Below are 24,113 nucleotides of genomic sequence, written 5' to 3'. Positions count from 1 at the left end.
TCCCTAGATGTCAGAAAGAAGTAGGCAGCTCTCTGTGAATTTAAAGCCAGACCAATCTATATCGTATGTTCCAGAATAACTGGGGCTACAAAGTGAGAGCCTGTCTCAAACAAACTGGAGACAAAGTCAGTGGGGAGTAGAGTATTGTCAAGGTCAGGACCAGAAAAGAGCCCTTCAAACCCTGCATTGAGAATGACAGATTAGTGGATCGGTGGATAAAAAGTAAGGTAGCTTATAAAACAGTGTGCTTGTGAACGTCCCACGCCCAGAGCGAGATAGCAGGAAAGATGTCTGTACATCACACAAAAAAGCTGACTTTATTTGATTCCCAGTTGTTTTTGAAAGTATTTTGTGCTAGTTAAAGATCTGAGTTTGTTTATTTTTAATTGTTTGTTTTGAAAGAAGGTCTCACTATGTCGCCCTGGCTGACTGGAGCTCATTATGTAGACCAGGCTGGCCTTGAACTCAGATATCAGCCTTCCTCTGTCTCCTGGGTGCTGGGATTAAAGGTGTACTGCCGCACCCAGCCTTGTGAGTTTGTTTACTTTTTATTACATGTTTATTGAAAGTAGTTAATAAAACATACATACATCATACATACATGGATGTGTATGGTATTCACAGAGAAAGGTTCAGAAGAAGTATTGTTAAGTGGCTTAGTATTGTCTCTGGAGACAGATGCATATCACCTCTTTTTTTCTCTGCTCCGGAGTTTTTTCAATAGTATATACTTTTTAATCACCTCAATACATCAATAAAGTAAATTAAGTAAATTCAAGTAAATTAAAACCCAACAACACCAGCCAATGGGAGGCCATGCTTTGGCCTAAACAGGACAGGGAAGGAGGAATGCTGGAGAAGTCTCTGGCCTTGGGAGACTCCGTGAAAAGAATTACTTCAGTGCAGCCCTAGTGGGGGCTAAAGGTCCCTCTAGCCAGAGCTGGCTTGTCCTATCAGCCCAGGCTACAGCATGGGGAGGAGACGGTCAGGGAGATGGCCCAGAGACCAGGTAACCCAGAGCGAGAGGCTGCAGCTGTGACTGACTAGAAAGCAGAGCTGAGGAGTGTGTGGTGGTGGACTGGGCCTGGAGCCACAAGAGAAAGGAGAAAGGCCTCCCTACTGTGTGGCCTGGTGAGGAGGTGGTCCTTCCCCTGAGAAAGAGACTGAGTAGGAAGCCCCACAGGAGGCAGTGGGCTTCCATAGTCCCCAGGAGGGCAAACTAGGAGAGGCTAGAAGGTTCCTGATGGAGGAGGCTGAGGCTGAGGCTGAGGCCATGCAGGACGCTGTATAGAACAGTTGCTTCCCCTGTCCCTCCTCCCGGGCTGAGAAGGCTGTGGGTGGACCAGGCTGCCTGAGGGATCCTTGGTGGGTGGGATGGGCCAGCTCAGGGGTCTGTACACTCGGCTGGCTTTCATTGGCTGTCAGGACTGGCGCTGTACAGAGACAGGCCAAGCTGATGCAACGTGGGCCTATCATTGCAGGCCCTGTGGAGGGGATGCAGCTGTGCTGGCCTCTGCCCAGCGGTTCCAGCAGGGAGGTGGGGAAGGGCTCTCAAGGAGGGGCAGGAGCCTGGGACTGCAGCCCAGCCAGGCCCAAAGGCCGGCTGTTCTCAGTCTGCTCTGACTCAGGAGAGAAGCACGCCTTTCATGGAAGCACCCAGATCCCTGCCCTGTGTGTGTGTGTGTGTGTGTGTGTGTGTGTGTGTGTGTGTATTCATCATAGGGAAGGAGACCCAGCTGATGCTGGGCTACAGCTGTTTCTCAGCACAGAACTCACAGGACCAGCTGGGAAGGAAGGGTAAGGGAGAAGTCTAAAGAGCGGGCCAGGGCCATTTGCGACCTTTTGCGCGTGTGTGTGGGGTGGGGGTGGGGGTGGGGGGGGGACGACGACTTTGGGCAAGTCCCCATCTGAAACTCAAGATCCACATCTTCTCTGCTAGAAGAGTTGTGAGAGAACTCAGAAGCCAGGGCAGGAAAGGGAAGGAGATGCTCCAAAGCGCACAGTGGACTAGTCTGGGCCTTGAAACAAGAACAAAAAAGGAAAGGATTCCTCCTGCTCCTCCTCTTCCTCCTGCTCCTCCTCCTCCTGCTCCTCCTCTCTCTTCCTCCTTTTGTGTATTTTTTCTTTGTTTCTTTTTTTCTGTTTTGCTTGTTTCGATTTGTCAAGACAGGGTTTGTGTAGTCCAAGCTGGCCTCAAACTCCTGATATAGCTGAGGAGTAACCCTTGAACTCTTGATTCCCCTGCCTCAACCTCTCAGGTGCTGGGATATAAAGTGTCACCTTGCCAGTTTTAAAAAAGGTATCACATGACACCCATCTTCCTGTATCCCCAGACCTTGTGTCTTCCCTGCTGTGTGGCTTCAAAGGAAATGTTTCCTCTAGCAGCTGGGGAATGACACGGTGGCTTTGAAATCAGGCCTCTGGCTTGAGTCCGTGGGCTACACCAGAGGGCACCTGCAGGCTCCTGTGGGCTTCTCAGTGGCTTTGTCTATAAGTCAGATTGTTATTCTCCCCAGGCCCTAGGCAGAGCCCTTGAGGTGTAGGGAGAGGAGGAAGGAGAGCTGGATTCCTGGTAGCTGGGGCCGAGGGGTCTTGCCCAGCAGTTGAGGGTTCCAAAGGCTCAGTCAGCACTCTGGGTGGATCTGGAATCTATGTGGAGTTCTGAGGAAGCTTTGAGGAGCAGCCAGAGCCTTTGAGTGCCTCAGGGCCCACACTTTCCAGAAAGGTCCCTGAATGCCCCTCCCAGTCCCTCCTGTCAAAGCACTGTCCCAAGCTTCAGGGTCACCATAAAGTGAGAAGAATAACGGCTCTCTCTCTCTCTCTCTCTCTCTCTCTCTCTCTCTCTCACACACACACACACACACACACACACACACACTCTTGCATGCGTGCACTCATTCATGTGTACATGCCGGGACACACATGTGGAGGTCAGAGGGTGACTTGCTAGAGGCAGTTCTCTCTTCCCACCATGCAGGCCCCAGGGATGGAACTCAGGCTGTCAGGTTTGGCAGCAAGCAAGGGGGTTTTGAGGTTTGGGGTTTTAGTTGTAGTTTTTTTGATTTTGTTTTTTTTTGTTGTTGTTGTTTTGTTTTTGAGACAGGGTTTCTCTATATATTCCAGACTGTCTGGTAACTTCCTTTGTAGACCAGGCTAGCCTGAGCTCACAGAGACTCACCTGCCTCTGCCTCTGGAGTGCGGGCATGAACCATCAAGCCCATCCCATCCCACAGTTCTTAGAAGTCGTCTACCAGTTGCCTTGAGGGACAAACAAAACTATCCACTGGTTTGAGATGTTGAATAAGTTGGACCTGCCTGTCAGCCGCAGGAAGCACACCGCCCCTCCCCTTGCCCCCTCCTTCCTCTCAGCTCAGAGACTCTGCTGCCCTCCCAGAGTCTGGGACAGGGGGAATCCTTCCATTAAGCCAAAAAGCCTCCCATCCCCAAGTACTGAGCACAAGCAAGTCCCTGCAGGCTCTTTCGTCGTTTCTCTCTTCTCTCAAATGCAGCAAAGATGCTCTGAGGATGCGCTATGGACCAGGCGCTGTTCTGGGCCTGGAAAAAAGAGCGAGCAGACCTGGCCCCTGCCTCTGGGTTGGCTGTGACCTGAGAAACAGACATGACATAATAACACAGGAAGGAGCCAAGGCAAGTGGGGGAAGACAGAAAGAGCTTGAGTCACACTGGCCACTGAATAGCGAGATCATCTGCCTTTCCCGTGGCTGTTTGTCTCAAATATAAGTGGCTTCAAACAACACAGATTTATTCTCATGGTTCTAGAGATCAGAATGCCAAATATGGCACAGCAGTGGGAGGGGGGGGGTGAATCTGTGTTTATTTGTTATTTTTCTTAATGCTGTGACAAAATAGCCCAGGAAAGACAACTGAAGGAAGGAAGGAAGGAAGGAAGGAAGGAAGGAAGAAGGAAGGAAGGAAGGAAGAAGGAAGGAAGGAAGGAAGAAGGAAGGAAGGAAGGAAGGAAGGAAGGAAGGAAGAAGGAAGGAAGGAAAGAAGAAGGAAGGAAGGAAGGAAAGAAGAAGGAAGGAAGGAAGGAAGGAAGAAGGAAGGAAGGAAAGAAGAAGGAAGGAAGGAAGGAAAGAAGAAGGAAGGAAGGAAGGAAGGAAGGAAGGAAGGAAGGAAGGAAGGAAGGAAGGAAGGAAGGAAGGGTTTCCTTTGATTGTGATTTGAGGGAATATAGTCCACCATGGTAGTGAAGTCTCAGGTGTGGGGACCATTGTGTTTGCAGTCAGGAAGGAGAAAGGCAGAGGGAAGAAGAGAGGAAAGGAGAGAGGGAGAGAGGGATAACTAGAGAGAGGGAGGTTGGTGCTCAGCCTACTCTCTCCTCTCTCTAACTAAGTTCAGGCTTTCCCACCCATGATATTGTTCTGCCCACAATACTCACTCAGAGATGTATCTCCTGGGTGATTCCAAATCTAGTCAAATTGATAAGGAAAATCAGCCACCGCATTGTCCTTCCCAGCCCCAAGGTCCCTGTGGTTCTGTGACTCTCTCAGCCTCTGCCTTAGCCTTCAAAACCAGCTTCACAGCCAGGTGGTGGTGGTACTTTAATCCCAGTACTCAGGAGGGGGAGGGGGATCTCTAAATTGGAGGCTAGCCTGGTCTACAGCGTAGTTCCAGAACAGCCAGGGCCACCCTATCTTGAAACACAAACAACATTCCAGCAGCACTGGGTCCCACAACTCTCTGACCATCTCCTTATCTGGGTCTGACTTCCTCTTGTAAAGATCCTGACCGTGTTGATTCTTCTCAAAATCCTAACTTAGTTACACTTGTGAAGTCTCCTCATGACAGAGCAAGATGTATTTCTTGGTTCCAAGGATTAGGACACAGGCATCTCCCAGGAAGCCATTCTTCTTAGCATCAATGAAGCCGACCCCCGACCCTTACGGGCAGCTCCTGCTGGAAGAGGCCAGTATCCCCTCACAGTGAAGTACAAGGGCAGAGGAACCAAGGCCAGAACAACTGAGGCCTGGTCTGGGACAGCAAGAAGGCTAGCTTTCCAGAAATCAAAGCTCTGCTCAGCTCAATTTCACCAATCCGTTCACGAGGCAGACCCTACCTCTGCATACAATCACAGTGTGCTCCAGGAATCCAGAGCATCAGGGCCCTGAGGAGATTCAAAGTGACCTCTTCCAACGCCCTGCTCCTGCCTATCACCCCAGTGTGGACGCTTGTAGGAGTCTGTGGCCACTCCTCAGCCCAGACTTACAGATGAGGAGCATGCAGAACCCCTGGTAGCCAGGTATAATCTTGGTCTGTCTTCGCCAGTGAAAGCCAGGACTGTGTGGTTGAGGGAAGGCCGGCAAAGCAAGCCGGTCTGAGGCAGTGGTAGGAACCTTCAATAGCTGTATTGTTGGCTCTGGGCTGTGGCAGGAGAGGCACCAGGGTCTGCTGAATGGGTCATCTGTGCTTGCTGAATTGGGATGCCCAGATCAGGAACTCTCCTGGGAGATGCCTCCCACTTCCCTTCCCAACCTGCCTCCGATTCAACCCAGCCCCTGCCTTTTACCCTGCTGCGCATCCCTCAGGGACCAGGGCAGTAACAAGTCAGCTCTCTGTGGGACTGGCTGTTGAACTGTGGTCTTCCTTGTTGGGAGGTAAGCTCTGGAGATAAGCCAGCCTTCATCAGCACCAATACCTCCCAACATCTGGCACCAGTTCAGAGCTGGGCTCAGAGAAGGGGTTCCGTGTCGCATCTGTCATGAATCAGGCATGCATGCATACATGGACACAGGGACGGATACATGGGTGCAGAGGCCGATGGCACTGCCATCCTTGCTTTACCTGGTCACCTCCTTCTTGACCTTTGCCCTAATATCTACACACCAGCCTCCAGCCTCCTCCACACTGTTTCCAGGGGATCATTCCAACACACCGTCCAGCTTTCGGGAATTACCAGCCACTCAGGAGAGGTGGCCACTCCCAGCCCGGCACGAAGGCTTGCTTCCTCTACGCTTGCTGGCAGCAGCCTCCTCCGAGGTTTCTCTTCCATTCCTGCTTCTCTCGCACCTCCTGAACCTCCCCCTTCCCGGGCTGCTTCTCTCACCTCAGTACCAGCTATCACTTCCGGTTAACATGCCTGCCTTCCTTTCCATAACCTGCGACCCAAGTGGCAGAAACTGAGTCTGATCCATGCGTTTGTTTTCCCCAGGACCCTAGGCGCGGCCATATACAGCAAATTCTAAGCAGATGTGTAAGACCAGCCCCAAGACACTGGGAGGGACGAGGCCTGACCGGTGGACACTTCTGCCCTCTGGTGTCCATGTTAAGCCACTGCACTTTCCTGACGCTTTCAGACCAGTAACATCAGTTAAGATAAAATCGGTTAGACCTATGAATCAGAAAGTTTAGGAGGTAGGGTCCACCGGGCTTTGCGTTAATGATCCCTTCGTGTGGTGTAGATACAGGCTAAAGTTTGCAAACGATTTTCCTGGCGCCTGGGCAGTAACCCTCCTGCAAGGCCCAGAAGACAGAGGAGACAGGAGGTGCCTGGAAACAAGGCTAGAGAAATACAGGATGCTTACTTAATTAAGGCTGGCTTTCAAATAAAATGAAACATTTTGGTGCAAATGTTGCTTTAGACACCCAAACTTAAAAATAATCGTTTCTCCGAAAACTCCTCTTTAGTTAGGTGCGTTTTCTTTCTAAAGCTTACAGCCTTATGTAAAATATAGGCGCAGTTCTCTGTCATCACCATCTTGAATCCTTTACATTTTAATATATTATTTATTTAATTCGTTCTGTGTGGGGGTGGGGAAGCTGGGGTGTGCATGTGCACTTGTGTGTTCATGGCGGGTGTGAGCGTGCCGGGCAGTGTGTGTGGAGGTCAGAGGACACTTTTTAGGAGTTTGTTTTCTTCTTCCGTCGTGGATTTTGAAGCTGGAACTAAGGCTGGCAAGCTTGTACAACGAGCATTTTTTTCCCAGCTAAGCCCCACATTTTGAATTCTTAGTAGTTTTTGTTTGCAGGTTTTTGTTGTTGTTGCTGCTGTTATTTTAGACAGGGACTCGCTGCGTAGCTCTGATTGTCCTGGAATTGGCTACATAAACCAGGCTCGCTTCAGGTCAGCCTCAAACTCTCTGATATCTGTCTGCCTTTGCCTCCTAAGTGCCGGGATTAAAGACAGATGCCACCGTGCCTGACCTTAATAATAAGCCAAGTACAATGGCAAACTCTTATAATCTCATTAGGCTTTTGAGCACTCAGCATTGAGAATTCCAGGCCAGCCGAGGCCACACATCAGTTCCAGGTGAGTTTCAACTATACAGCAAAACACTGTCTCCAAATAGTTTTGCTGTTTCAGTTTTTCTGACAAGAAGCCCTGCATTTTCTTCGTGAACTGGGTCCTGCAGACTGTAGCTGGTCCTAGATGCTGCCTTACAATGTCTTGTTACCCAGAGCACAGGGATTTGGACTCAAAGGCAGGAAGGGGTAGGGAGTGCAGACCTCCCTGAGATGGACTGTGCCCGTTCTCTCTGCTCAGCTCACAAAGGAGCTCCTCCATCACACCCTTCTCTGCCCACCCTCCACGTGTGACAGTTACCTTCCGCATCACCAGAGCTCTAAGCTTGGCTGCTGATCTTCTCACCATCGATTTTAATGACACTCAATGGCACCTTTATAGAGCATCAAGCAAGTGCTTTCCCTCACTGCCCTTACTCTGCAAACAACCAGGGCCTCTGACTGCCTCTGGGCGTTCGTGCTGTGGGCAGGATCTGCCAGTGGCTCAGAGGAGGGCTGAGTGTGGGCTCCAGTTAATGTCCAACTCGGGAAGAGCCACTGCCCAGGCAGGCAACCCAGCAGCACAGCTGCAGAATGACTGACTGAGCATCTACCGTGTGCCCAGCACGGTCCTGGAGAGTGCGGACTTAGAGATGAGAGAAACAAGTAGTGAGCTTCCGCGGAATGTCCCTTCTGCTCTGCTGGCCTGTCTCAGGTTTGTGCCTTGACCCTCGTGTCCTAGTCAAACAGAGGGCACAGACTCTTTAATTTGCAGAAGGAAGCGGAAGTTGCTGCGCTCTTCCTCAGAACTGTCACTCGAAGGGTTGAGGAGATGACGGAGAAGGCAGTGTCTGACGATGAGACCACCGATCCTTCTCTCCCTGTAACCATCTTTATTGCTACCTGTGGCCTGGGGTGGGTGCAGTAGAGAGGGCAGGAATCACCCTCCTTGTCTAGAGGGGTGGGGGCCATTCCTTTAACTCAGCATTCAGGAGGCAGATCTCTGAGTTTGAGGCCAGACTAGTTCACAGAGAGTTCTAGGACAGCCAGGACTATGCAGAGAAAGTCTGTCTGGAAAATCCAAAAGTATATATATATATATATATATATATATATATATATATATATATGGATGGATGGATAGATAGATAGATAGATAGATAGACAGACAGATGGAGGGAGGGAGGGAGAAAGGGAGAGAAGGAAGGAAGGAAGAAGGAAGGAAGGAAGGAAGGAAGGAAGGAAGGAAGGAAGGAAGGAAACACCCTCCTTTCCTGACACAGTGGGGACCTGGCTTGGAGTGGCTTTCTGTCTGGGACATGACAGATGTTCAAAGTTGACTAATTGATAGGTTCTCCTTCCCAGAATCATTTCACCTGTCAGCTGGTGACTTCTCCCCCTAGTCTTGATGGAGCCTTAACAGCTTCCTCTCTCCTTGTGCCCCCCCCCCAGCTGCAGGCCCTCACCTGGTCCACTGGGAGCAGGACCCTCTTTCTCATCCACGCAGGCAGTGAGAGCTCTTTCTGGTATGGGCTGCTTCTCTCCAGAGTGCTTGCACCCAATCATCTGCCTCCACGTGTGTGAGGACAGCCTGGTCCTGTGAGGCCCTCAGTCGTAACACATAACATGCTAGTATCTCTCCTTATCTGGCACAAGGTGGGAGAGAAGGGGGGGGTTGGAGGGGTTGGGGGGTGGAGGGGGAGGTAGGTATCAGGCAGGGGCTGGTGGGTCAGGTCTGGGGCCCCCTGTGGTGCTCAGCAGAAGGTGTGGGGTACTCTGGTCTCTAACTTTTAGAGCCACCACTGAGACCTCAAGGACAGCAAGGTCCCTGAAGCTGGCAGAGAACAGAATCCTGTGCTTGGAGACGCTTCAAGAACTGTCCTCATGTCCCTGACCCTGATGGCTGCATTTTAGTTGACAGGTGAGTGCTGGCCCAGCCCTGCCTCCTTTGCTAGCTGAGGCCCCCTCCCTCCTGCACTTTACAGCATCCCTCCCCCCTCCATCCCAGCAACTGATGTGTCTTGAAAATTGTTGTGCCTTTCTTGAGGTGTCATGGGTGGGTCCTGCCTGCCGTTGGGTTCTGGTGTCCACAAAGACTGCCTGGCGAGACATTCCTTTACAGCAAGAGCAGGAGCAACAGGACCGGAGGATCTACTCAGCCCTGGCTGTGTGCCATGCTGTCCCAGCCCTTGCTACTGCCATCTGAGCAGGGACTGTCAACCCTGTGCAGCCAGGAAACAAGCTCAAGGGCAAACACCTCTGGCCAGGTCCTCTCAGAAGGAAGATGCAAGAGGCCGGCTTTGATGGGCGTCTTTCTGGCACAGAGGTTCATGTCTAGGAGCTGGTTCCACTGGGCTGGCTGGAATTGAGATGGAGGCCTGTTCATTTCAGACCCCTTCAGGCAGGGGTACTGTGCAGCAACTCAGAATATAAGAAAGGTTATGATGGGTTCTGACTTCCAAGATGAGTGCTGGGCACATCATTTGGGTTGGTGCTTCCTGCTGGCAATGACAAACCTTATCTTTCTGATGACTCAGCCCTGCCCAGAGTCCAGAGGCTCCTAGCCGTACCAGGAAGCGAAGATGTAGAAACCACCCGGCAGTGGCTGTCTGTAGGGTTCCTACGGTGGCAGGTTCCACTAAGCCAGAGCTCAAATTCAGCAAAACTGATTTGCCCAGGAATGAGGGATATGGAACTTTTAAGGTTGAAATGGGGACAGTCTTGGGAAAACTAGAGCGGTGGGTTCTCTTATAACAGCTGTAATCCAACAATGCCTCCTGCCCATCAGAAGTATCTGGACCATGGGTAAAGGACACCTGGGAAGAGAAGGTGATGTCATGGTCTGGACCCACAGGCACACACCTGCCTGTCAGCCTCAGACTTCATAGAAACAGCAGGGCCCAGTGATGAGAATGACCAGGACTTGATGCCATTTCAGCTTTACAGTGGCTGATCAGCCTAAGATCACTTGCTTAACGTCTCTGAGCCTCCTAGTCTCTCTCTTAAAATGAGGTTACATCCACTTGGCAGAGACGTTGTAAGGATGACAATAAGATGACTAGGGGCAAGAGAGGTAGATTCAATGTTAACAGAACCACAGAATAACAGTGACTCAGATAAGTGTTTCTCACTTGGATAAAAATCTGGAAAAAGGGGCTGGAAAGGTGGCTCAATGGTTAAGAAATCAGGCTGCTCTTCAAGAGAACCCAGGTTCAATTCCCAGCAACCACATGACAGTTCACACCTGTCTGTAACTCCAATTCCAGGCCTTCTGACACCCTCACATAGACATACATGTAAGCAAAACACCAATGAATATATGTGTGTGTGTGTGTGTGTGTGTCTATGTGTCTGTATGTGTAATATATTATATATAATATATAGTTAAAAGAAAGACAATTTATAAAAAAGTCCAGAGATAGATAGTACAGAGGTGATACAGGGCTTTTGTTTCATCCATCCCTTATCCCAAGGGTGTGATACTTATCTCCAAAAACCAGGATGACAGCCAGAGCCCACGCCATTACAGCCAGTTTCTAGACTGCAGATAGAAAAGGGACCTAATAACTGCAGGCTAGTCTCGCTAAGGGCGCTTGTCAGAAGTCATAAGCAACAATTCTGCCTACATTCCATTCATCACAGCTTTAGTCCTGGGAGCACAGGTAGCTGCAAGAGAGTCTGGAAGGCTCCTTCTGCTTTGAAGAATCATAACCCAGGGGGAAAATCAGAAATGTTGTCACTGTGGCAGGAGCAAGGCATGGGTATTAGAATTCCTAGTACAAAGCCTGACCACACCAGAAGCATGCAGAAAATGTACACTTCTTTTCCCTTTAATATTTGCTGACCTTTTCCCAACCTAAGAAGGACAATGGCTTTGTGCCTGCAGCTAGCACATCCCATCCTGAGTGTCCTGGAGGGAGTAAGAGAACAGGAGAACAGAGCTGGAGCTAAGAAGTAAGTCAGGGACATTCCCGGATGGATCTGGCTGCTCACAATACCCTAAGTCAGCAGCATGTGCTGTCCCAAACTGAAGGGCCAGTCCAGACTCTCAGTTGAATTTTCAGCTGTGGGGTTCCAGGTGTAAGGAGTCCTTGGGGGCTGCCCAGGACTTGAGAGGAGGCTCTGGTTAGGGGACAGGGACAGCGGCCACCAGGTGCTCAGCTCCATACAGTGAGCTGTGAAGTGGGCCCCTGGACAGAGTCCCATCTTCCTGGAGGAGTGGCTGGAGGAGAAAACAGAGGAGACCTGTGCTGTTAGATGTGCACTGTGCACATGCGCGTCACAATGGAACGGGGAGGGTCCGCTTTGCCTGAGTATGTCAATCCAGAGGCCTGAACCTTCAACTGGCCAGACAGCCACCTACTATACAGCTGCCTGTGTCCGAGCCCGGGTGGGAATGCCCTGCACTCTGCTGAGGTGGTTGTGGCTCAGTCACATCTGCCACTATCAGGAGCCTGTTCCATTAGATCTAACTCTCCAACACACTTGGCACTTTCTCCCTCCAGGGTAACCTTCTCCTGCCTTCCCCTCCCATTCAGGGCTCCACCAGCCCTCAAACAACAGGAAGTCTCTTCTGTGATTCAGAGAAACCTGAAGCTACCAGGAAAAAGCCTCCCACAGGCCCCTGTGCCCTGGCCTGCCCACGTGGATGGGCAGGTGCTCTCTCCATCTCCAGGAGGCGGCCATGAGTGTGAACCCCAGCCTCCACTTCCTGAAGTTCATCACTACTCCTCTCTTTTCAACTGTCCCATCAACAGGTACATCTCATAGGAAAACCTTGTCCTTTGTCTTCTGTTCCAGTGGTTCTCAGCCTTCCTAATGCTGTGACCCTTTAACAGTTCCTCATGTGTGACAACCCCCCTCCAGTCATAACATTATTTTCATTATTATCCCATAACTGGAATTTTGCTACTGTTCTGAATTGTAATGTAAATATTTCTGCAGATAGAGGTTTAGCTAGGGGGCCAAGAGCCACAGGTTGAGAACTGGTACTCTATGGCACTCGCTCTGAAGAGAGAGGTTTATATGCCTGTTTCTGACTCTTACCCTTGCAGCAGACAGGGGTCATTGCTGTCTGTCCCCTGAACTTGCATTCCAAGATTCTTGAGAGGCTCTTGAGACGCTAGGTCTAAAGTTAGGGGAGGGGGGGTCCTCCATGCTTGTCCTGTGCACTGGCCGCTGATCAGTGGTCACCTCTCCTTGGCTCTCTCTGGCTACTCCTCTCCAGCTGCCCTTGTCTGCCTTCTCTGGGTCCCTCTCACTTGAGCCTCCTCGAGGCTCCTGGCTCTCCTCTGCCCTGACCCTGAGCGAGCCTATAGCTTGTTCCTTCCTCTTCTCTGGCCACCAATATTGACAATCCCATCCGACTGCATTTCTCTATGCCTGAAACAGGTTTCAAGAATTCTCCCTGACCTTAGTCTTATTTATACGATGGTGGGCCCAATATTTTTATTCATTTATCTTTTTAACTGAACTGTGTAAAGGTCATCTGGAAATGACAATTCCCACATGTGAATTCTGCCTGCCTCCCTCATCTTCCTCTTGTACCAGCTAATGGTGATGCCTTTGACCCCCCCCCCCTTTTTTACGACCTACTGAAGGATTTTATAATTCATCAGAAAATCCCAGGACCGGGGAGATAGCTCAGACAATAAAACGCTTGCCTAGTAAGCATGCAGACCTGAGTTCAACTCCAGAATTCCTCATAAGGACAGTCACAGAGCCAGGGAGGGGAGGGCGGGTGGGTTCTCTGGGGCTCATTGGCCAGCCGCAGCACCCAGCCTGTGTGATGAACTTAGGCCAATGAGAGACCCTGTCTGAAAAGGCAAGGGGGTGTGTGTGAGGAGGGACTCCTGCGGTTCTTTTCTGCCCCCCAACTTCTGAAAGACACATCCAAAGGTCTGCCTGCCATTCCTGCTGTCACTGTGATTCACGCCTCATCACCTGCTCTTACCCCTCAGTTAATTATCCTTCCCCCCTTCTCACTGGAACCTGAGGAGAAGCCAGGCTCCCAGCAAAGCCTCCATGACCTGGTCTTTTTTGTCTCCTCCGTTCCTACTAGTCGCTCCTTCCCTTCCAGCCACAGGGACACCAGGCACTGTCACCTCAGACCTTTGCTCCTGTCATTTGCTTCAGTGTTTACTTGAATGTCACCTCTCTCCTTCCTCCTGAGTGGCAGGTGCTCATTATCTCCCTTCCTCTCCCGCAAAGTCCCTTTGATGAAAGCAGAAATGTGCCCACTATGCCAGCGTTGCAATAACGCCAGGCACCAAGGACTCACTCAGAATGAACTTTGAGGAACGCAGAAAGGAAGGATGCTGTGAGCAGGTGAACTAACAACTCTTGCTATCTTGGGTGGGCTGCTCAAAAAGGGCAGCAGGAAAAGAGAACCTGCCGTCTGCATGAACAGCAAGGGCTCTGAAGCCCCAAGCCCTTCCTGTCACCTCCAAATGTGTCTTTTATCCAAGAATGATGTTCTCACATCATGTATGATGTTCAAGAATGCACTGTCTTTCAAAACAAAAATCACCTTCCCTATATATCACCATAGACCTTGTTGGAGGTCTTCAGACTCACACAGTAACACAAGGTTTCCCCAAGTTCTGGACGCCGCTTCAGTCACGCTTTAAACAATGGCATGGATGCCTTTCCTGAACACAGTTGTCACAGCATATCCCCTGTGGCAAAAATGCTGTGTGACACTTCCTATGCTGCCACTCGGAATACACAAAAGGTCCCTGGGCCTGCGGGTAACTCAGTGGTAAAGTAAGGGTTAGTGTGTGCAAGGCTCCAGGTTCCTCTGTGGCAATATACAGGAGTGGGTACATGTGTGTATTTGTGTGTGTGTGTGTGTGAGAGAGAGAGACAGAGAGAGTGAGTGTGTGTGTGTGCATGCGTGTGTGGATAGACAGACAGACAGATAAACAGACAGATATGATATGTATTAAAGATAAGTATTGCAAGGACAACGAAATAAAAAGAAACTGGAATGAGGGTCTATAAGTCACACGCTGAGTTCTTGCATAGTTAGAAACAACCCAGTGACGGAGTGGCATTGGCAAGCAATACTTTCTTTTCTTGTTTTTGGTTGTTGTTATTCTTGTTTGCATGTTTATTTTTTGCCATAGGGTCTCACTATGTAGCCCAAGCTAGCCTCAAACCTCCAATCCCCTGTTGCAACTGTCCTCCTGAATGTGGGCATTATGGCCTGCACCACCATCTCTTTTTTGAATGATGCTTTCATATTATTAAGAAAAATTGAGGACTGGTTATAAGGCTCAGCAGGTAAAGGGGCCTGCCACCAAGACAGTCTACTTAACTTTGAACCCTGCAGTCTACATGGTGGAGGGAGAGAACTGATTCCTCTGACCTCCAAACAAGTGCCTCCAAATAAAAATAAGAGAAAAATATTTTTTAAAAGAGCCTGAGCCAGGCTGGAGAGATGGTTCAGCACTGACTGCTCTTCTAGAGGACCTGAGTTCACACATGCACACATTCACACATGCACACGCACTCACACACACACACACGTTTGTACACACATGCATTCACACATGTATTCGCACACACATGCCTGTACATACATACACATTTGCATGCACCCGTGTGCACACGTGTGTGTGTGTGCAAGTACGCTCGCGCATGCGTGCGCACACTCACACATACACACACACACGCACACACCCCTGTGTGCTGCCACAGAGGAACCTGGAGCCTTTCACATACTAACCCCGTGCTCTACCACTGAGTTACCCAGCCATCACCTGGTGGCTCCCAACCATCTGTAATGAGATCTGGTGCCCTCTTCTGGAGCGTATGAAGATAGTTACAGTGTACTCACATAAAATAAATAATTCTTTTTTTTTTTTTAAGATTTATTTATTTATTATATGCAAGTATACCATAGCTGTCTTTAGACATCAAATCTCTTTACGGATGGTTGTGAGCCACCATGTGGGTGCTGGGACCTGAACTCATTACCTTTGGAAGAACAGTCGGTGCTCTTACCCACTGAACTATCTCTCCAGCCCCAAATAATTCTTTAAAAAGAAAAAAAAAAGAGCTGGAACCTTCTTGCAGCTGCCTCTGCTATGTATGGAGTAGTAGGCATGGTTTGCACATTTCAGAAGGCCACCACACCCAGGTAAAGCACACACACATTGTGCTACTTTGTCACCATTCATTTCTAGAGTGTCTCCATCTTGCCAAATTGAAGCTCTGCACCAACTAGACAGCGACCTCCTGCCCTGCTCCCGAGACTACGGCTCTTCTCTACCCTGGGTGTAGATACAATGCACTGTATCATCTGCCGTCTGTCCTGCTGCGGCTGTCACTCAGCCTGGTGTCTCCCAGGCTCACCCACCTCAGATCATTATGTTAAAACCCCCTTCTCTTGCGGTGAGGAATGTTCTCCTTCTTCTTCCCTGTTCGTCTGGCTCGCTCCATCCTCTGCCTAACTTGAGCAGTGCTGTGAACGCGTGTGTGCAGAGTCGTCGACAGCTCTGCTTCTGGTTGTGGTTGTTGCTGCCCTCACGGTGGCTTGCTGGAGATCCTCATGTTTATTATTTCGAGCATGTCTGTGGGCACATCATGTGCTTTGTCAGTCGGAGGACGACTAGCTGGAGGCAATTCTCTCCTTCCACCGTATGGGTCCTGGGAATTGAACTCAGGCTGTCAAACTTGGTAGCAAGCACCTTTATCCACTGAGCCATCTCAATATCTCTCAAAATCTTTGTTTTTTTTGTTTTGTTTTGTTTTTTGGATTTGTTTTTTTCGAGACAGGGTTTCTCTATATAGTCCTGGCTGTCCTGGAACTCACTCTGTAGACCAGGCTGGCCTCTGCCTGCCTCTGCCTCCCAAGTGCTGGGATTACAGGCGTGCGCCACTACGGCCCGGCTAAAATCTTTTTTTTTAAATTTGGGATAATATAAGTATCTTTCCTAAAGCATGCTATTTTGAAAAAAAAAAGACTTATTTATTTAATGTATATGCGAATATACTGTAGCTGTACTGATGGTTGTGAGCCATCATGTAGTTGCTGTGAATTTGAATTCAGGACCTCTGCTTGCTCTGGTAGGCCCCACTTGCTCTGATCTAAAGATTTATTTATTATTATAAGTACACTGTAGCTGGCCAGGCAGTGGTGGTGGTGCACACCTTCAATCCCAGCACTTGGGAGGCAGAGGCAGGTGAATTTCTGAGTTCATGGCCAGCCTGGTCTACAGAGTGAGTTCCAGGACAGCCAGGGATATACAGAGAAACCCTGTCTCGGAAAAAACAAAAATTAAAAAAAAACCCAAAACAACAATAAAAAAGTACACTGTAGCTGTCTTCAGATCTCATTATGGATGGTTGTGACCCACCATGTGGTTGCTGGGATTTGAACTCAGGATCTTCAGAAGAGCAGTCAGTTCTTTTAACCACTGAGTCATCTCTCCAGCCCAAAGCATTCTTTTTTGTTTTTGTTTTTGTTTTCAAGACAGGGTTTCTCTGTGTAGCCCTGAATGTCCTGGAACTCACTCTGTAGACCAGGCTGGCCTTGAACTCAGAAATCTGCCTGCCTCTGCCTCTCAAGTGCTGGGATTAAAGGCGTGCACCACCACTGTCCAGCCAAAGAATTCTTTTTTTTTTTTTTTTTTTTTTGGATTTGGTTTTTTTTTTTTTTCTTTTTCTTTTTTCGAGACAGGGTTTCTCTGTATAGCCCTGGCTGTCCTGGAACTCACTTGGTAGACCAGGCTGGCCTCAAACTCAGAAATCCGCCTGCCTCTGCCTCCCAGAGTGCTGGGATTACAGGCGTGCGCCACCACCGCCCGGCCAAAGCATTCTTTTTTAATGACAACTATGCTTGATCAGAAATTACAGAAAATTAAAATTTGCCCAATTTAATTTATTGTAATGTAAACATCAATATATACGCACAAATATATAAAAATCCAAAAATCATGGTTCATTGCTGTTCTCAAAAGTTTTAGTTGTTCTGAATCCAAAGTTTGAGAACCAGAGCGTTAGTTTATATTGCAGTAGCCAGTATCAGACAGCAGAGGGCAGCAGAGGTAGCCCAATGAAGGCACCTGCTTTCTACAGAAAATGTGCACACACTGACAGATTGTGACCTATGGCCTACACTAAGGGCATTGAAGTAGATCTGACAAGGAGTCCATGGTCCAGGGCTAACAACCCTGCAACTGAGAGTGACGGGGACAAAGTAACACCAGTTCTAATGAGCAGTCAAGGGTGCTGATGAAGGACCAGGCAGTATGGAGTCAGGATTCCCAATCTTGAGCCAGGCAAGACTACAATCAGAGAGGAACTGACAGTCCTTAGCCTTACCAGCTAGTGTGGCCAGGGATCGAGGAGAAGAGAGGGCCAGGTATCACCTTTCATTAACGGGACACAGGCGTACCCCACTCTGTCCCAAGTCACAAGGGCTACATAGAACTTCTTCACATGTCCTTGTGCATCTGAGGTCCTCCACTCTTAAGTGATCTTCTCCCCAGCCCCAAGGCACTTCATCTTCCTAGAGCCAGATAGCTTCCTGTTTCTGTCTGCTGTTGTACCATGGTCCTTCCCGTCCTCCTCCTCTGGCCCCATCCTAACCTGTGGTCCTTTGTCAGCTGACCTGTCACCAAGGATGCTCCTGTTTGCTCCTCCCTCTTTTCTCACATCCGTTCTCTCCCATCATCTGTGTCCTCAGATATCCACAGAATGTCTCAGCCCTGGACCTTCCCGACTTGGTTACATTTCATTTGTTGTGAAGGGACGCCATGACCAGGGAACTTATGAACATAAGCATTTAATTGAGAGTTTGCTTACAGCTTCTGAGGGTGAGCCCATGACATCATGGTGGGAAGCACGAGGGCGACAGGCATGGCACCAGAGCAGTAACTGAGAGCTTACATCTCATCGACGGGTTGCAAGCAGTGTGTTAGACTGAGCCTGGTGTGAGCTTTTGAAACCTCAAAGCCCATCCCCAACAAGGATTTAATAAATCCAATGTAATCAGGGGATCCTGGTCACAGAGACACGAACAGGGAACTGTTGAGTGACGGGTAAGAAAGTCATTCCATAGGGACTGGAGAGATGGCTCAGGGGTTAAGAGCACTGACTGCTCTTCCACAGGTCCTGAGTTCAATTCCCAGCAACCACATGGTGGCTCACAACCATCCGTAATAGGGATCTGATGCCCTCTTCTGGTGTGTCTGAAGACAGCGGCAGTGTCTTCCTCCTCCAACAAGGCCACACCTCCTGATTTTTCTCAAACAGTTCCACCAACTACAGCTAAAAGATTCAAATATATGAGCCTGTGGGACCCATTCTCATTCAACCACACACACACACACACACACACACACCCCAACCTTTCATCAGGACATTCTTGTTTACCTTTACTTTGACCCCAGAGAGGTTGAGGCTGACAACGGGGCTCAGCAGCTTAGAAGGGCCTGGTGTGCCAGACCATCCACAGCCTCCCTTCTCCCCCAACAGGGGCCATAAAATATCCTTGGTGTGTCCCCAGCTTCCACAGTCCTGCTTTAAACAGATTGTAGCTGCAGGGACACAAGGGACATACATGGTTAGGGAGGTGATGGGCCAGCAGACTGGAGCCCTCGGAGGCCCTGTGGTGTGTGGAGGTGAAGAAACAGGGGCTGTCTATCCAAGTGAAGCGTCCTCAGGATGAAGCCCACACTCACACCCCTGTCCCACCAAAGGACCCAATGCCGGGTCCTCCATCATTATCCTGTCTCTCAGGCATCATCTATATGAGGTTCGCCACCCATTGACATAAGAAAAATGAACATACTTGATCCGTTGAGATATCCTGAGTTAAGTTCCCACCTTTCAGATGATGAAGCCAAAGTATAGAGAGATCACAGAGCTAACACAGGCAGAGTCAGGGCTCCCGACTGGGCCACGTGGCTCCAGAGTCTGTGCTCTAACTGCCCCACGAGGCAGCCTTAGTCTCTCCATTTGGCCTCAGTCTTGTTTTACAAATGGATTGACTTTCCTTTTCTTTTTCTTTTTCTTTAAGATTTATTTATTTCATGTATGTAAGTACACTGTAGTTGTCTTCAGACACACCAGAAGAGGGCATCGGATCCCTATTACGGATGGTTGTGAGCCACCATGTGGTTGCTGGGAATTGAACTCAGGACCTGTGGAAGAGCAGTCAGTGCTCTTAACCGCTGAGCCATCTCTCCAGCCCCTACAGAATGACTTTCTTACCAGGCACTCAACAGTTCCCTGTTCATGTCTCTGTGACCATATTGGCTTTATTAAATCCTTAGGTATTGTACATTACTTTTTAAATTGCTGCAACAAAAAGCAACTTAAGGAAGGAAGGAGGAAGGAAGGAAGGAGGAAGGGAGAAAGGAGGAAGGAAGGAAGGAGGAAGGGAGGAAGGAGGAAGGAAAGAGGAAGGAAGGAAGGAGGAAGGAAGGAAGGAAGGAAGGAAGGAGGAAGAAGGAAGGAAAGGAGGAAGGAAGGAAGGAAGGAGGAAGGGAGGAAGGAAGGAGGAAGGAAGGAGGAAGGAGGAAGGAAGGAGAAAGGAAGGAGGAAAGAAGGAAGGAAGGAGGAAGGGAGGAAGGAGGAAGGAAGGAGGAAGGAAGGAGGAAGAAAAGAAGGAGGAAGGAGGAAGGAGGAAGGAAGGAGGAAGAAGGAAGGAAGGAGGAAAGAAGGAGGAAAGAAGGAAGGAAGGAGGAAGGGAGGAAGGAGGAAAGAAGGAGGAAGGAAGGAGGAAGGAGGAAGGAAGGAGGAAGGAAGGAAGGAGGAAGGAGGAAGGAAGGAGGAAGGAAGGAAGGAGGAAGGAAGGAGGAAGGAAGGAGGAAGGAAGGAGGAAGGAAGGAGGAAGGAAGGAAGGAGGAAGGAAGGAAGGAGGAAGGAAGGAAGGAGGAAGGAAGGAGGAAGGAAGGAAGGAAGGAGGAAGGAAGGATGGAAGGAAGGAGGAAGGAAGGAAGGAGGGAGGGAGGAAGGAGGGAGGGAGGAAGGAAGGAAGGAAGAAAGGATGGAAGGAAGGGTTTATTTTGGCTCACAGCATGAGGCTCAGTTCCTCGTGGCAGGGAAGTCAAGGAAGCAGGATCACGGGGCAGCAGGTCACATTGCAGTGACGGCCAGAACCGAGAGTGCTGAATGATGGTGCTCCTCTTGCTTCCTCCACTTTATTCAAACTGGCACTCCAGCCTACAGGACGGCACTGCCTACACTTAGGGTGGGACTTCTCATATTAATAAATCCAGTGTAGGGGTGGAGAGATGGCTCAGCGGGTAAAAGCACTGAGTGCTCTTTCGAAGATCCTGAACTCAAATCCCAGCACCCACATGGTGGCTCACAACCATCCGTAAAGAGATCTGACGCCCTCTTCTGGTGTTTGAAGACAGCTACAGTGTACTTACATATAATAAATATATAAATCTTAAAAAAAAAAAAAAAAAAAAAAAAAAGGGGGCTGGTGAGATGGCTCAGAGGTTAAGAGCACTATTCTTCCAAAAGTCCTGAGTTTAAATCCCAGCAACCACATGGTGGCTCACAACCATCGGTAATGAGATCTGACGCGCCCTCTTCTGGAGTGTCTGGAGACAGCTACAGTGTACTTACATATAATAAATATATAAATCTTCAAAATAAAAAAAGAAGTTCATAACTGGATTGGGAAACTGGCTCCCACTAGCCCTAACCCATGGGCATAAATTGCAAGAGAGGGGAAAGAACTTCCATTGCAATAGAACCCATAGTGCTGCCCACTGAGAGACCTGGAGAGCCTTCTTGGAGAAGGCAGCCCGAATACTAAGCCTTTAGGGGTGGGGCATTGCCCGGGTGGAAAGGGATACACGTAGGGACTTTGGGCTGGGAAGATAGAGACCAGGGTGGAAAAGCATCAAGAATCTGCAGTGAGCGCAGCTAGACAGTGGGCTGCATGAGGATAGGATCGATGCCTGTTGGAGACTCCTGTAGGATAGGAGTCTCAGTACCCCCCTCCCATTCCCAGCCACCACCGAGCACATCGCCTCCCCATCACACAGAGGATGAAGTTATTCAGCGAAGAAGCTTTACACACCGAGGTGGCCTATTTAGAGAAGGAATGCAAAGTGACTGATAACTGTCAGCCCGCAAGCGAGTGTCCCTCTGGGATGAGAACACCAAGTGCCCGCTGCACAGACCCTGCAGAGCAGCATCTGCGGATCGCTCTGGCTAGACCCACAAGGCTCTCAGGAGCAGTGGGGCGCACAGAAGGCGACTGTTTCCTGTCAGCCTCCAGGCATGGCTTCCAAGCCAGTCCTTGCACTGACGTCCTCCCAGACAAAGCCACTACCAATCATCCACTGTCACTCTGTGGCCTCCCTGGCCACAAAAGGCCAGATTGCCCCAGATCAGAAGACTCCTTCTCCTCCATAGGGGCAGCCAGAGGGCAAACGTGGGTGTTTCGAGACCTGAGCGCCGCTCACCATTTGCTGACCTTAAGTGAGCCTCAGGAGTCATCGAGGAAGCTGTGTTCTGAAAAGCATTTTTCTTTTTGACATTCTGCCCATCTGACCCCCTGAGGAGGCTGTCCCAACAGCCAGACAGCTCTACTCTGAGAGCCTCATTCATTCATCTCCTAAAGCTGGGGTCTCCCAAGGGCCATGGTGGGAGGGGACATACATCCACGGAGTAGCTTCCAGCCATGAGGGGTGGGGGAAGTGAGGCATAGACATTCCTAAAGAACCTTCCATGCGAGTGAACCAGGCTAAAGGCTGCCTGGGAGTTCAGGATGGCATTTCAGACGTAACATTTGCTACTCAATTACTGGGTGCCAGGCAAGGCTCTGGTACACAGCATTAAAGAAGATTAGTGAGCCCTGAGTCTCAAACTCTCATCTCAGTCCTGCAGGGAAGCAGGACCAAACTCAAGGTGAGATACAGGACAGCCCCGGAGGACCATAAGGGTAGCCACTTGTAGGAACTGTGTGGAAATGATGATGCTCCTCGTTTGTTGGGGGGAGGGGAGGAGAGGGGGAAGGGGGGAGGAGAGGTGGAAAGAGGAGGGGCTACAATAGCTGGCTAAGAGTTCAGCGCTCAACTCAAAGCTGAAGAAGATTCTTGGCAAAGAGGAAGGTATAAGGGATCTTAGCACCATTGCCAAGGGCGACACGGATATCTTCAGTCCTCGGGTAGGCCCGTGCCACTCATCTCCTAGGCTCTGTGCTTTGTTTTTTATTTTTTTGTTTTGTTTTCGAGACAGGGTTTCTCTGTGCAGCCCTAGCTGTCCTGGAACTCACTCTTTAGACCAGTTTGGCCTCAAACTCAGAAATCCACCTGCCTCTGCTTCCCAAGTGCTGGGATTAAAGGCGTGCACCACCACTGCCTGGCTAGGCTCTGTGTTTTAAGGACACTTGTTTTCCTACAGAACTCTGTAACGTTGACAGTGCACTGAAGACTTCTTACAGCCCTCTGCTGACAGAATCCAAACTCCAAGCTCCTCCTGGCTTGACTTCCCCATCCTCTGGCTGGGCTGTGGGCTCTGGAGGATCTTAAGACATCTTTGGTCCTTTGGATGAGTCTGAACTCCCTACTGCCTGCCTCGCTGGAATCTCCCACTTCAACTTTTGCTCTGCTGCTGCCAGGATTTCTCAGGAGCACTGACCATTCCTATTAACCTTGCTAACGCTTTTTGACCTCAGTTTGCCTGTCACCTGCTGGGGAAGCCTCTGCTAACCAATGTGAGGCAGAGGTGTCCTTCTTCTGCGCTGTCCTTTCTGTCAGGCATGCCATTTTGCCATTCCCACTGCCCACGTGGTTCCTGACTCATTTGCCTGTCAAGCTGCAGCATCTTGAGTTTCTTTTGGATTTGGTTTTTACGAGACAGGGTTTCTCTGTATAGCCCTGGCTGTCCTGGAACTCACTCTGTAGACCAGGCTGGCCTCGAACTCAGAAATCCACCTGCCTCTGCCTCCCAGAGTGCCGGGATTACAGGAGTGCGCCACCACTGCCCGGCTGCATCTTGAGTTTCTTAAAGATGGTATTATTCTGTCTTGTGAGACAGGCTCACGCTGGTTTCGAGTCACTGTATAGTCAAGGATGACCTTGAACTGATTGAGCATCAACTTAGAAGGCTAAGATCATCTTCCAGTGCCAGTCTAGTGCAGGAATGTCGGAGTTGGTGGATAAACTCTTACACCACCAATGGCAATCTGGTAAACACCACGTGGCCCCTACAGTCTTGGTCCACAGCAGTGACAAGGGGGTTCCACGCAGAAGATTGATTTGAGGCTTACAGATGAACCTGCGCGGGGCTGCCTCATCCTAGGGCTTCCCAAGCCAATTAATGGCATAAGCCCCGCCCACTTGTAACATTCATTCCTGTATTAAAACCCTTCATGCCTGTTCAGTGCCCCGCACAGGACGCTGGGACCTCAAAGAACAGGAGGGGTGGGGAAGATGCACAGCCGACAGAAGTCTCCATTCGAGGTGTGTTGTCCTCACACACCTCCGCTCTAATTTTTGAAACTGATAACGACGTTCCTCCCTGAGCCGCCAAACGCTGGGAAAGGGGAAGTGTGGGACACAGATCTGCTTTTTATTTTTACAAACTTCTTTTGCACCGCTTCCTAAATTCTGAACCTTTCAAGGCTCTCAAATGCTACTCAGTGCAAGGAGCCCTAGCAGCGGGGAGGAGCAAGAGACTGGCTGTATCACGCTACGCCCCAGGCTCCGCCATCCAGGGACATCCCAGTCCCAACCTCGCCTCCTCCACGCTTCTCCCTCGCCCACAGCTGGCCTCGTGCTCGGTCACAGGCAACTCAGGCCCCCGCGCCTCTCCCACCATCCTGGTCCCCTGGCCGCTGGCTCCCCCTCGCACAGCTTTCATTGTCCCTCTAGAGCCGCACCAGACCACATTCA

Source organism: Apodemus sylvaticus, chromosome 1 (genome assembly GCF_947179515.1).
Source record: "Apodemus sylvaticus chromosome 1, mApoSyl1.1, whole genome shotgun sequence".
Classification (NCBI taxonomy): Eukaryota; Metazoa; Chordata; class Mammalia; order Rodentia; family Muridae; genus Apodemus; species Apodemus sylvaticus.
The sequence above is the reverse complement of the archived record's forward strand: the minus strand, read 5'-3'. Positions refer to the sequence as shown.